This window comes from Equus asinus, unplaced genomic scaffold (genome assembly GCF_041296235.1).
Source record: "Equus asinus isolate D_3611 breed Donkey unplaced genomic scaffold, EquAss-T2T_v2 contig_591, whole genome shotgun sequence".
Taxonomy (NCBI): domain Eukaryota; kingdom Metazoa; phylum Chordata; class Mammalia; order Perissodactyla; family Equidae; genus Equus; species Equus asinus.
In genome coordinates, this window is record NW_027225284.1 from 73,035 (window position 1) to 86,698 (window position 13,664).

General features: G+C 44.5%; 1 pseudogene; it reads right to left on the minus strand.

The window, feature by feature from the left end:
* The window catches only part of LOC139044107 (dehydrogenase/reductase SDR family member 6-like), a 28,305-nt pseudogene extending 19,168 nt beyond the window's left edge, over nucleotides 1–9,137 (minus strand).
* Between the last annotated feature and the right edge of the window lie 4,527 nt (nucleotides 9,138–13,664).

Genomic DNA, 13,664 nt, shown 5'->3' on the forward strand with positions numbered 1-13,664 from the left:
TACATACAGCCCAACTTAATATATAAAAATGGGCTATTAAGTGAGTTCAGTCTCCAATCTTCTGAAATGCAATAATCTCTCAGGCAAACTAGAATTTCACGCCTAGAGATGCTACTGCTGCCCCAACACTGGTACCATACATTCGGCTGGGCCTGTCTGCTGATTCTCCAGCCCAAAGTCCTTGCCTCCCTCCATGCTGCCTTCCTACCCCCAGCTCAGAACCTGCTGTCCCATGTGATGCTCCCTCTGCCTGCCAAGCAGCAGCCCTCTGTGGCCCATAAAGTGGAGTGTCTGTACATAGTAAGGCCACATAGGACTGATCTTCCAGAAGCTCAGGCAGGGCTACAAAGGTCTCTAAAGATCTCCTCTAGCTGTATCTAGTCAGTCCCACTCTGACTCAGCTCTTCTGTCCCCATCAACCAGAACTCAGCTCCTAAACTTGGCAGACCTTGGCTCCTTGGGTCTTCAGTGATTCCATGCCTGACCCCAACCTGGACTGATAACCTAGATTCACTTACTCATTCAACCAACATTTGCTAAGCACTTCCGTGTGCTAGGGACTCTTCTACAATACAGCAAAGGAGGAAAAATCCCCAAACATCCAAGCCCTCCCCAGATCCTTGCCGTAATGGATCTTCTTTTCTAGTGGACCTTGGATTCTGCACTGACCTCTTACAGAATCTTCAATTTGTCCTCTGCCTTTTGACCGATCTTTCAGTCTTGGAATGTCTATCCATGAACAGAAATTTCCTACAAGTGTTCCTATATTTTGACCACCTGACCTTGCAGATCTGCTTGGACTCCAAATCCTGGCTTCCTCTGGAAAGTTCTAACTGGGTATATGTGTGTCATGGTTAACGAACACAAGAGGATCCTAGACAATTACTGCTGGAAGGGATTGTGTAATCTATCACCCTCATTTTAAACAGAAGAAACATGGGGCTGGCCCTGCGGTTGAGTGGTTAAGTTTGCGTACTCCGCTTCGGTGGCCCAGGCTTTTGCTGGTTTGAATCCTGGGTGTGGACATGGCACTGCTCATCAAGTCACACTGAGGTGGCATCCCACATGCCACAACTAGAAGGACCCACAACTAAAAGTACACAACTATGTACCAGGGGGCTTTGAGGAGAAAAAGTAAAAATAAAATCTTAGAAAAAAAAAAGTAAATAAATAAATAGAAGAAACAGATGCTGAGAGAGCCTAAGTACCATCTCCTAGGGCACCTGGCGAATTAGGGGCAGAGCTCAGGCTGTGCCGAAGGTTTTTTGACACCAGAGTCTGACCTTGGGGTCAGGTTGGTTAGGGTCACCTTAACAAGTGGCACTGACTCCTTTTGATTCCCCATCCCACTGGTTAATATTTTGGGGGATTTTTTTCTTTTCGTTTTTTACAAACGAGTGTCATTGTTTCATATGGATTATTGTTAAGGTGCTTTAAATCACAGGCAAACTCACTAATTTGCAAGTTATTGTTCGATATTTTAAAAGTTAACACTTACAAGTGTAAATTTCAGCTCCACTGTGCCTCACACCTACGTTCCTCACTGATACTCGTGAAGCACTGCAGACACGAACAAGCTCATTTTACAAATGAGTCTCACACGTCTCACCAGCTGTGACGGACGCTCTCCCCTTTTACCACAGCCTCTGCTTCTCCCCAAATCCTGTGTTAAGGACCAGCCTTCAAAAAATGCATCCAAGTTCCAAATAACAGATTTTCATCACCTCCAGATAGGTAAAAAAGGCAATTTATATTTTTAAAAAATTTGCTAGTTCAACAATCTGTGGGCCCACCCAAAGATCCCTTCTAGGCACTAAACAAATAGATTAAAAACAAATTCCTTTGTTACTAAGTCAATTTCTCTAACTTTCCTTTTAGCATTCATCTGCATCCTTCTTGACGTTAGGTTGAATGTTCAGAGCAAAGTATCAGTCCTGCTGCGCCATTAAAAAGCTCTTCTCCTGTCCCGCACAGGGCAGCATTCAGTACTCCAGTCATCTCATCCAGCAGGGATGGATGGAAAGAATGGCTCTTCTGCATTTCACTAGGATTTAATTTACAACCTTGAACTGAGCTGGTTCTGTACTCAGTCAACCCGTCCATTGTCTGAGCCCGTGCTGTCTGCTACTGCTGGCTTACAAGCTCATTTGAAGTCAACATTTTTCATATTTACACCTGTCTCCCCTAGAGCACCTGGTGTGGTGCTTTGTATCAAAAGGTACTTAAAGCTTATTTGTATAACAAAATGAAAAACATTGATGAGCTGTGTGAAGGCTGGAGAATTCAAGGGTGGCAGACTCAGGAGGAATACTCTCTCTTCAGCACATGCTGTCTCTCACCTCTCTGGAACTTCAGTGGCTCAGCTAAAGACAGGAGAGTAAGGAGGGTACTCAAGGTACAGAAAAGCAGTGGGGTACATCCATCCTGAGAGCGTGTGCCTAATCTTAGCTCTAACCACTTGCTAGTTATGTGATTTGGGCAAGTTACTTAACCTCCTAGTTTCTTTCTCTGTACAGTGAATGGGACAAAGTAGTACCTACCTCATCGGATTGTTCTGGTCCCACAGGCCTCCTGCTGTCCCTCTCCCTGGAAGCTTCTCCCCAAACACCTGAATGGTTAGCTCCGTTGCTCCATTCAGCCTCTATGAAAATCTCACCTTATCAGTGAGGCCCTCTGGGACCTCTCTAATAACTGAGCTTTTTTTCTCTTCATAGTACTTATAACTACCTCACATGTTATATGTTTATTTGATTACATATTATCCTGTCTCACCTCTCCAAAATGGAAGTTCCCTGACACAAGGGACTTTGTTTAGTTCTCTGATTTGTCTTCTGCACCTAGAATGGAGCCTGGCATGTAGAAAGTGCTTAATAAATATTCTTTGAATGGATGAACTGGAAGGTCAGACGAATTAATTTATACTAAATGCCTTGGTATTTATGTTCACTACATGTTAGTCATTACGTTAACTACCATTACTCTTCAGCACATGTGAGGATTCTTTCTGGATGCCCAGGATGGAGACCTGGAGACTAACGTGGTGGTCATCCTGGTGGTGGTCACCTTACTTTAGGAAGAAAGGCCTTGATCATCAGGTACATGCTGCGGACGTTAAGATTCATTGAGAAGTCCCAGTCTTTCTCCTCACAGTCCAGGATGGTTCCATGATGAACAAAACTGGAAGAGTAATTAAACAATGGGGAAAAATTATCATTAAAAACGATTTCTATTCCACTTCCTTTTCATTTTTATTTTCATTTATTGACTTAGACCATTGTCCCTTCCCTAACCAAGACTTTTAACAATTCAAACATAGTATCACTTGGTACATTAGGTAAGTAAGTGTCTCAACAACTTAAGGTAAAAAATTCATTATTTGAAAACAAGATCCTTCTTTTAAAAGAAGGCGGCAAGTGTCTGGAGCCCCCAAACATAAGAAGCTCTATACCAAATGCACAGGAAATATCAACGCCATTACAAACAACTGAGGACACTTGCCCCAGTGGACTCTGATTTCAAGAGCAGCAGTGCCCTCAGGTGGCAAGAACTTATCATTCTCAAGGGAAATCAAAGTTGCAGGGAAAACAAGTATCTCACCATCTCAGGGCAGCAAAGTAATATCGCTACTGTACAGTTCTGACATACTGAGTAAACAAAGCAGAACAAAAGAAAACCCTCAAAATAGCCTTTGCTATTTTCCAAGTCACATTTCCTCAAGGAAGCTTTATAACAATGGGGTCCTAATTGATTTCACTGTCCCCTGGACCAAGATTATGTAATTACTTATAAAATATTGTCAGTTGTGATTCCCATGTACCACTGTACTTCCAGTTCAATCAAATGACAGCAAGAACCACATGCTATATTTCTATATCCCTTACTTTGCTGAAAATTTAATAGATGCTCAAAAAATAATTTTGCTAGTTGATTTTTTCATGGTTCTGAATATATTCTTCTATGAAAGATGAGCAGATTATTTATAAAATAGATAATCATAAATTGTTGCTTTAATTTCCATACATTGTAACACATGATAAACTATGAATAGACAGACTTTTTTCATACTGAAACATGATTAGGAAGAATCATAAAAATACATAAGAAGGCTCTAGGATTTTTCTATCAATGCCACAGTATAAACGTTAACACCACACAAGAAAAGTGGAACATCAGACTCTATCTACTTAGTCCTGCGTAAGCCTCAACTGTCCTCATCTCTACTGTCATGCCTGAAAAGGGAGAGTGAGCACAAGCACTAGCTGCTCCACATGGGGCTGCTCCAGCTCCAGTCTCTCATCCTTCAAGCATGGTTCAGCAAGTTTGGTACTACTCTATCAAGTTCAATTAAGCCATTCTCTTTGTGCTGTATATAAAGCAACAGAGTGAAACTTCTTTTGCTGGGATTAATTGTCCTAATAAGAAATGCTGCGCTTGGGAGGTAGAAAGAACTTGCCAGAATGTTGTGCCAACAAATGGGGAACATTCGCATTTCAATAAACTGAGTACTCAGTTTTTGGCAGATATACTTTGCCTTAAAGACACTCCTGGAAAACAGTTTTTAATTTTATTTTATAAGTCTTAGTGGAACATCAGTGACAAGTCCACTGGTGTGAGCCTGTCCCCAGCCTTAGGTAGATCAACAGCGTTGGATTGGTAGCAGTTGTCTTGAGTATCCTTAAGTGCCTTTAGGCCCCAAGCACATGTCAACTTCTATGGCTGTTTTACTTGCTGAATCTTACTTGTAACAAAAATTCTGTCCAAAATCCAGCTTTATTTCCTAAGGAATATATTAGGGTTCACAAAGAATAATTTGGCCATATTATCAAATTTCTTTTAATAAAAGACATAGAAAACTTTCTGTGAGGAGAATGAAATTAAAAAGTTATGAATTACCCAGCAACATTAAAGAGAATGTCAACTCTCTCAATTTCATTGGCAAACTCATCAATTTGTTTTTTTTTTTGTGACATCCAGGACTCGAGTCTGAATACCTGAAACATAAAACAAGGGAAACTATTTACTTATACCCATAAAAAATGTTTAGTCTTGTAGATGTAGCTGCTTTGAAGTACAAAGATTACAGTATCTGTCCATTTTGCCTTCATAGGATTGTTGACCATTGGTAGGGTCTTAAGAATCTTAAGAATCTCATTAATAAAAATCTTAAAATCCTCCCCATCCTGAACTCCCAATAACACACCTCTCTTTCCCTCCCTTTCTCTTCACTCTCTAAATTGAATACTAAAGGCCTTTTCTGAGAAAAGACTTTACAGTGAAGTATGATCTATATTAGATGCTTCTCAGTGAGCCAGCAGTAATAACAGAGCGCAGGCTTGCTCTTTCCCCAGAGGTGAGTCACTGCCCCAGGAACACTGAATCCTATCTGAGTGAGGGGTAGGGAAGGGCAGGGCAGTGAGACAGGAGACTGTTTCCATTTGTGCACTTTACCTTCATGTCAATTCCATTATTTATTGGAAACAACTTTGTCAGTCAAGGGTATAATCACTTATTTCTGCACTAAATTGCAAGGAGAAGAAATGAGGGGCCAGGAGAAGGGATGAAACACTTGAAAGCTAGACATGAGAGATCCAGCATTGGATCTCAGAGACACACTGTAATAGTTAGTAAAAAACCCCAAACATTCTCTAATAAAAGAAAGTCACTATTTTAATGTTTTTAAAAAAAATATGGTTTATTATTCTTTTATAGATATAGAAAGAAAAGATTATAAACATAGAAAAGGAGAGAAAGGGGAGAAAGTTTTGGGAGGACTTTCTTCCCTTAGTACTTTTTCAGTACAACAGCGTTTTTCTGACTTGGAGTTAAAATTCCCTATTATTAAAATTAAATAATTTTCCAATAATAAATAAACAATCCAATAATTAAAATAGCATAGTCTAATTCCGTTCATGAATTCAATGTGCTAATTTGCATTTGATTATATAACCTGTTCTATTTTGCTGGAAGAATTAACTTTCAAATGAGCTGTCTGTTCTGATTTCTTTCAGAGGAACTCTAGTTGAAGTCCTTTGATGCTGGAGTTGAGTTCAGTGTGGTGCAGTAAGGGGTGATACACAGCGAAATAATTTGCATGATCTCTTAGGGTTTCTGATCATATGTGGCTTTAGGGCTGAGCTGTCTCCAATATGGTAGCCACCAGGCACATGTGGCTACTAAGCACTTGAAATGCAGCTAGTCAGAACTGAAATGCGCTGTAAGTGTACAACACACGTGAATTTAAAAGATTTAGTATGAAAAAAGAATGTAAAATATTCCATAAATTTTTTTTATATTGAGTATGTTAAAATGGTATTTTAGATATATTTAGTTAAATAAAATACATTACTAAAATTAATTTTCATCTGTTTCTTTTTACTTTTTAAATGTAGCCACAGGAAATTTAAATCACACACGTGGTTCACATCATTTTCCTACTGGACAGCACTGTGCTGAGTAGGGCACAGAAGTGAAAGTTGTCATTAAAAGTTAACGCAACAACTGTTAAATTTCACATACAACTTTGTAATTAGGTACTGAATCCTTCAACATGCTGGATAAAAAAAATTTTAAGTATACAACTTTTATATATTTAAGTATACAGATTTTTGTCTGTAGGTTCACAGAATATAGATTTGATATCAAAGAATCAGGCTCTAAGAAGAAGGCCGGTGGAGCTGACCAGCCAAGTAATTTTCTTTCAGCAGACGAGTACTGTTTTTTATAATACCTTATGGACTCTGAATCCCAAGTTCAAGCTGCTGAGTTGCTTACCCGGGTACTTTTCCAGTTCTTGAAGTTTGGACTCATTGATATCTGTGGCTATGACTTGGGCACCTTCTCTTGCAAAAGCCTGGAAGACAACACACAAATGAATCCTTTGTTTACTTGGTTAAGCTGCTCTCATGAATAGAAAATCCTTTAGCCTTTTCTCCCTTTATCTTATTTTCATTGTTTTCCTTATACATGGGTGGAATTTCAAACTATCTAGTCTCGCTTCGCCCTTCCCTTTGTTATTTTTATCATTAATTAGTACAACATGACATACATTGTGCTTGTCATCTGACTTTGTCCCTTTTAGTAACATCAAATACAATAGTGTTTTTAAAAAACTAGGATTCTGTTATTAACACCTCTCAAAATACTACTATTCTGTGATTTGATAGCCTTTATTCCATTTCTGAGGTGACTAAACCCCAAATAATGAGAAAAATGGGTTATTTCAACACTTTTCCTCCTAAGAGTATACTAGTGTTTTCACAAATATCAAACTATATCCTACCGTTACAGTTAAGCTGCATTATTAGCTCAGGTGAGGAATATAATGTGCAAGAAGCTGCTATAAATTACAAGGTAAAGGTAACGGTAACCTGATAGTCTTAGAACTCTGGAGTCCTATGTCTGAACTGACATGATTTCAGAGGGCTATGCACTCCTTTAGGCCCCCTGTAATAAATTTATTACAGTGCAGAGAAACTGAGGCAAAGAAATAAGTTCTCAGAGTCAAAAGTTATGAGATGTCACATAATAAATATGTGAGGTAAGCCTTGCTTCATCCGCCTGGGATCAGGAGTAGCAACTTTTATTTTTGTAACTTAAGACAACAGAAGCACAAAAGCCAATAAAAAAAAGTAGAGCAGAATTAAACAGCCATGGGATCTGTCCACGTGATTCAACACCTCCAAAGGCAGGAAGCAAACAGAGATAGTAACTTACTATGGCAGTGGCCCGGCCGATCCCCTGAGCAGCAGCTGTCAGGACGATGACCTTCCCATCAAGTCGACCCATAACGGAACCTGCGGTTTAATCTACAGACACGTGTATTTAATGGCATGCACTGTAGACATGGTCCTATGCAGTAACATCTAGAATGAATGGTTCAATGTACTCCTTTAAGAACCTGAAGATGGCACCTCAGCACAAATATTCCCACCATGAGAATTCTCCAAGAGCGCCCACTCTAGATACCTAGCTTTGTACATCAAAACCATTTGGCACAGCCCACTCAACTGATACTCAGTAAGAGACAGACATTGGACTTGACCCACCTTTCGGTTTTTTGAGAACCCAATGCTGATCCAGAAGGGGTGGAGTCCTCCCCTGCCCATCCTCCCCGCTGTGCCCGCACGCACTGCTATGCCACTGGGCATGTCCTTCCTGCTTTCTGTCCTGTAAACTTCCGTTGGGTTTGCACCATCAATCATTTCTAGTTTGTTTATTTATATTCTTATTTTTGCAGGGGAAGATTCGCCCTAAGCTAACATTGAACCAGGAGGCTGAAGTGGAGTGCACCAAACTTTAACCACTAAGCCATCAGGGCTGACTCTCATCTGTGGTTTTTCCTTGTCCCTTGGAAAGATTTCACCATCGGCCTCAGAAAGTCACTGAACAAAAGAACCGGAAAATCAAATCATGTCCAATACCCCCATTTTACAGATGAGGAAACTGATGTGGCCTGGTCCAGGTGAGAGAGACAGACGAAACGCAGGCCTCCCCATAACGCTGCCGATCCTCTTCTCAAGCTTAAGCCGGCGGGAGTTAACGCTTTAACAGCCACAGTCAGTCACTTCTGACAGGCAGGACTGAGACACTGTGACCGGGGGAAAGGTGGCATGCATCAGGTCTGACCAGTGCCGACTGCAGGGCGCGCGGAACGGCTAGTGCTGAGGTCGGGGTGGCGAGGAGTCAAACGATGATCAAATGAGGTGGTCTTCAAGGAGCCAGGCTCTCTCCCCCATCCTGCTGTTCTCAACGTGTGCCTCTGACCTCGCGCCAAGTCACAACATGGCTGCTATGTCCCAAGGCACCATATCCGCATCCGCGCCAAAAAACACCAAGGGAAGGAGCAAAAGCCAAAGGTCTTTCTACCCAAGAAGGAAGGCCTGCTCAGAACCCCGGCCCACGTTTCACCCGCCAGCCCTAGCAGCCGCGGGGGCCGGCATGTGGGGGCGCCGTCTTCCCCCCTCAGGATGGGAAAGGCAGGGAAACGAGCTGGGAGGGCGTTGAGCGAACGCACTCAAGCAGCACGCGCGCACACACACCGCGCCCGAGAAGGCGCAGGCGGCTTCTCCGGCCTGGGCCCCTAAGCCCTTTCCTCCCGAGCCCCACTCCGTGCTCCTCAGCCAGGCGCGGCTCCGCCCGCCGGGGGCGCTCACGCGGGCAGGCGTCAGGCAAGCGGGGGCGGGGGGCGTCAGGCAGGCGGGGGCGGGCGCGCCAGGGGGGCGGGGCGGGGGGGCGTCAGGCAGGCGGGGGCGGGCGCGCCCGGGGGGGGGGGCGGGGCGGGGTGGGGGTGGGGGGGCGTCGGGCAGGCGGGGGCGGGGGCGGGCGCGCCGGGGGGCGTCAGGCAGGCGGGGGCGGGCGCGCCGGGGGAGGCGGGGCGCGGGGCGAAGGCCCGAGGTGTGGCCCGGTCTCGCGCGCTCCTTCCCGCGTCCCAGCCGGCGTCGCACCCGGGCCTCCCACCAGCCGGCCCAGCGGGCCTCGTGTCGCCCGGACCCCTGCCGTCCAGCCCTCGGCCGCCCGGGGCCCGCGGCGTCCACGCGCGGACAGGAGGCGGGCGTTCCAGGGGGTGCCCCGCCGTCCCCGCCCCTGCCCGGGCGCTCGCTCCCTCTGCTCCCAGCGCTGCCCCGAGCTGCCGGCGCCCGACTCCGGGACCAGCTCGCCGCTGCCGGAGGCGCTCCGACCGCGGCCGCCCTCGCCAGCCACCAAGAAGCCCAGCCACTCTGAGGCAACGAAATTTTCACTGGTTTTCCCCCTTCTTACACGAGAGGTTCATACTCACTTTAAACTTGGGGAGAGTTGAGATATTTTCAATATGTACTTTAGGAATGAGAGACTCCAGGAACCTTTACCCACCCCCAGTCCTGAGCGTGCGGATCAAACGCTGTGACTTGAGCCCGTGCGCCCCGCGGCTCTGGGCGCCGGGCTCCGGGCGGCCTCCCCGCCTTTCTGGGCCCGGAGTTTGGAGCCGAAGGTTTACTGTTAGGTCAACTGCACTGCCACGCTAAAACAGAGTTTTTGGGAAAATGAGTTGCAAACATGGCCTGAAATGGTAAATTCCAACATGAAAAGCAAACGTGATGGCTTTCTTACTGTAAACACTGGAATCAAAGTGTTAATTTTTCGTTATCAGAGGCAGAGCATTTTCGGGAATTCTGTCTTCATGAACCCGGAAGAAAAATGTTCACTGAAAAATCCTCTCTTCTTTGGTTATTTTGAAAAACTTAAGATACCAGACTTCCAAATGCACCCTAATCCTGATCTAACTGCTAAGATTTCCTGAAATAAGTAACGTGCAGAGCAAAGCAACACATAAAAATTAAACATCTCCTTTTCCCAGTCCATTTAAAGTTTCATTGAAAAAATACCAGGAAATCTTACTTTAGAGTAGCAGCAGGTGGATGGCGTCCTCCAGGTCACTGCGCGAGCGGCAAACGGAGACCGACCTTCGTGCAGACAAGTCAGGCGCTTAATGATGAATGCTGGGATGTGTAGTTCAGGTTTCTTCCGAGTTTGCTGGTTCTGTTTCCTTGAGTTTTTAAGGATTCGCACATTGGTATACTCAATGTGTGTACGTGCTGCCGTCTAGTGGAGCTCAGGTCGAACTGCTAACTCCGAGTAAACGGTGAAAAGCGGAAAAAGCCCCCGCAGCATGCTCAGGACTGGAAACCACTCCCTTGGCTTTGACCCCTCTCAGTCCCTGTCGTTTGTGTCTACTACGTGCCGTTCTGCGGTGTTCAAGATGGAATGAGGCAGAAGTCGCATGTGGAAGACGGCAGAGCCGCGAAACAGAAGGAGCCCAGGTCACTGAAGATACTAGAGCCTTCTCTCCTGGCCCTTGACATGATTGCTGAGAGGGCAGCACACGTTCTCTCGCGTTGAAGGTATGGTTGTGGTTCTCTTGTGACGCGCCGTCTCTTCTAACACTAATACACGCTTAGTGGCGGAATGCAGGCGTCCTGACTGCACTGGCGGTGGCGTCAGGGAGCAGGTTGAGCCTCAGTGGGAGTGTGGAGGCTTCAAGGAAAGAACATGCTGGGTAAGAGCAAAAAGCCAAGTCTGGCTGAAGAGAACAGAGACACAAGAAGGAAAAGAAAGGACTGGGTCACGTGAGCCCTCTACACTAGGCTTCGTAACTCCAACTTTCTCAGGCAGGTAACTGAGCAGAGTGAGTGTGTAGGTTGTTTGTGCACGTGCTGTTTAAGTGGCTTCACTCAGCACCCACCCAACTCACTTTCACCTGCCTCCTACACTGTAAGGGTGATAAATAAATGACAAGCAGTAGGCTATATTGGAGGATATGAGGAAGCCATTTGGTTTGAAACTAATTTGACCTGACCTTGTTTTTCCAGAAAGGTCTGTTGAGCATGCATTGTACATCTGCTTTAAACGCTTACAATGTCCCAAAGACAAGAACAATGCCCTTAAAGATAAGGAGGTAGCTTCCCCCCACATCGGCATTTCCTTTAATATGCATCTCTCCCTAAACTAAGGATTAATTATGGACCTGCTGTGCTCACTGTGTGACCACCCACCTTGTGACCACTGACCTACTGACCTCTGACCTGCTGGGCCAGCAAAGCATCTCACGATAATTGTAAAAGGGATATTCCTGCCATATATGATGGATGCTCTTTGTTCCAAGACTGTGTATAACCACTCGGTACACCCCACTTCTTTGGTGCCCTTCCTTCCTTGGGGGAGGAAGGCCCCAGGCTAGTCCTCAGACCTGACTCATAATAAATTCACCCCAATTTTGATTTGTAGATTGATGTGGATTATTTGTGTCAAGGGGCTGAAAACAAAACTCTCAAATTGCCAGCTTCCTTTGCTGCTAGGGTTGGCCAATGAAATGTGGGCTGGAGTTTCTGAGGAGGCCTTTCTTCTTGGATAGAAAGGCCTTTGGCTTTTGCTCCTTCCTTTTTTGAGGGGGGGGGCGGTCCTGGAACGTGGATATGATGCCTTGGGACCTAGCAGCCATTTTGTGACTTGGTCTGAGGTCAGAGGCACACACTAAGGACAATAGGGAAGAAAAGGAACCTAGTTCCTTGAAGACAGGCTTAAGACAAAATCCCTAAAGTAACTCCTCTGGACTTCTTATGTGAGAAAAATAAACTTTAGTCACTTTTCAGGTTTTTTGTTCTTGGAGCTAAGTGTATCCGTAACAGTCACAGTGGTTAAGAACAGACTGTGGAGTCAGAAAGATGCAGGTAAGTCCCACATCTTTCCCTCACCAGCTAAGTGAGTAAGTTACCCAGCTGACCAAACCTGTTTCACATCTGTAAAATGAAGGTAGGCATAGCACCTACCTCAGGGATGTTGTGAGGAGGAAGGACTTGGCATGTACAATAGTTGTTACATTTGTACTTAAAAATGTGAATGATTATTAGAAATTCAATTATAATGGATGGTAAAAATTACCCTTAAAGATTTTTTAAAACCCTGCCCTAGTTTCTGCTTGTGTTCACATAAGGTCTTTGGTAAAACTGTCTCTCATTGCCCCACTGTAGCTTCTAACACTGGGTCTAATGACTGTAATCACACGCAGCTGTGCTCCTTGTGTTCCTAACAACATCTTTCCTTTCTTTTTTTTTATGCTTTTTTTTTGGTGAGGAAGACTGGCCCTGAGTTAACATGTTACCAATCTTCCTTTTTTTTTTTCCTCCCCAAAGCTCCAGTACATAGGTGTATATCCTAGTTGTAGGTCATTTTAGCTCTTCTATGTGAGACACTGCTACAGCATGGCTTGATGAGCGGTGGTAGGTCCACGCTCAGGATCTGAACCAGTGAGCCCCACGCCACCAAAGCAGAACATGCGAACTTAACCACTTGGCCATGGGGCCAGCGCCAATACCTTTCCTTTGACTTTTGAGGATTTTGGAATAGACTTTTTATGAATATGAGAGTTCCCTAATCAAGGCCAACTCAGGTACCTCTTTCTCGATGCAGCTGTCTTCAGCCTCCCTTTATTCACAGATCTTCAACAATTATGCTTACTCTACGACCGCCTAAGTCACATGGTATTGCAGATATTTGCTTACCCCCTGTATAGTCAGTGGACTAAATTTGTTTAAGGTTAGGGACCATATCTTTTTCACCCTTACATTGTGATCAGCTCATATTAAAAGTATGAGTTATTTGTTTTCCAGCTACAACATGAGTCCCACAAAGGCAGTGCCTTTCGGTGCCTAGACCAGTGATCAGCACACAGTAGAAGGTAGTTAAATATTTGAGTATGAATGGCAGGCTCTCAATAAGTTTCCTGAACATGATTCTGCTAGGCTCTCAAGAAAATGTTTCCTATGAACAATACTGTATTTTGTCTTCTCTGGTCCTGACTTGACTTTTCAGATTTTAGCGTCGTCTGACCATCTTACTGCTTTTTAACATTCTCGCAAGTTTCCATTGCTAACTTTCATCATTGTTCCTTCACAATCTTTCATCATGACACTGAAACTCAGGTCATAAGAGTTAAGCAACATTCTGAGGGAGACATCAGCAAGATGGAGGAATACAAAGTCCCAGCTCTTCTTCCCTGACAGAGACACTGTCTTAACAGCAATACATGGACCAAAGTATCTTTGTGAGAACTTCAGAAGCCAGGTAAGAAGTTGCAGTCCCCTGGGTAAGGGCAAAGCTAACAACTTCCACCCTGAAACTAGGCAGAAGAG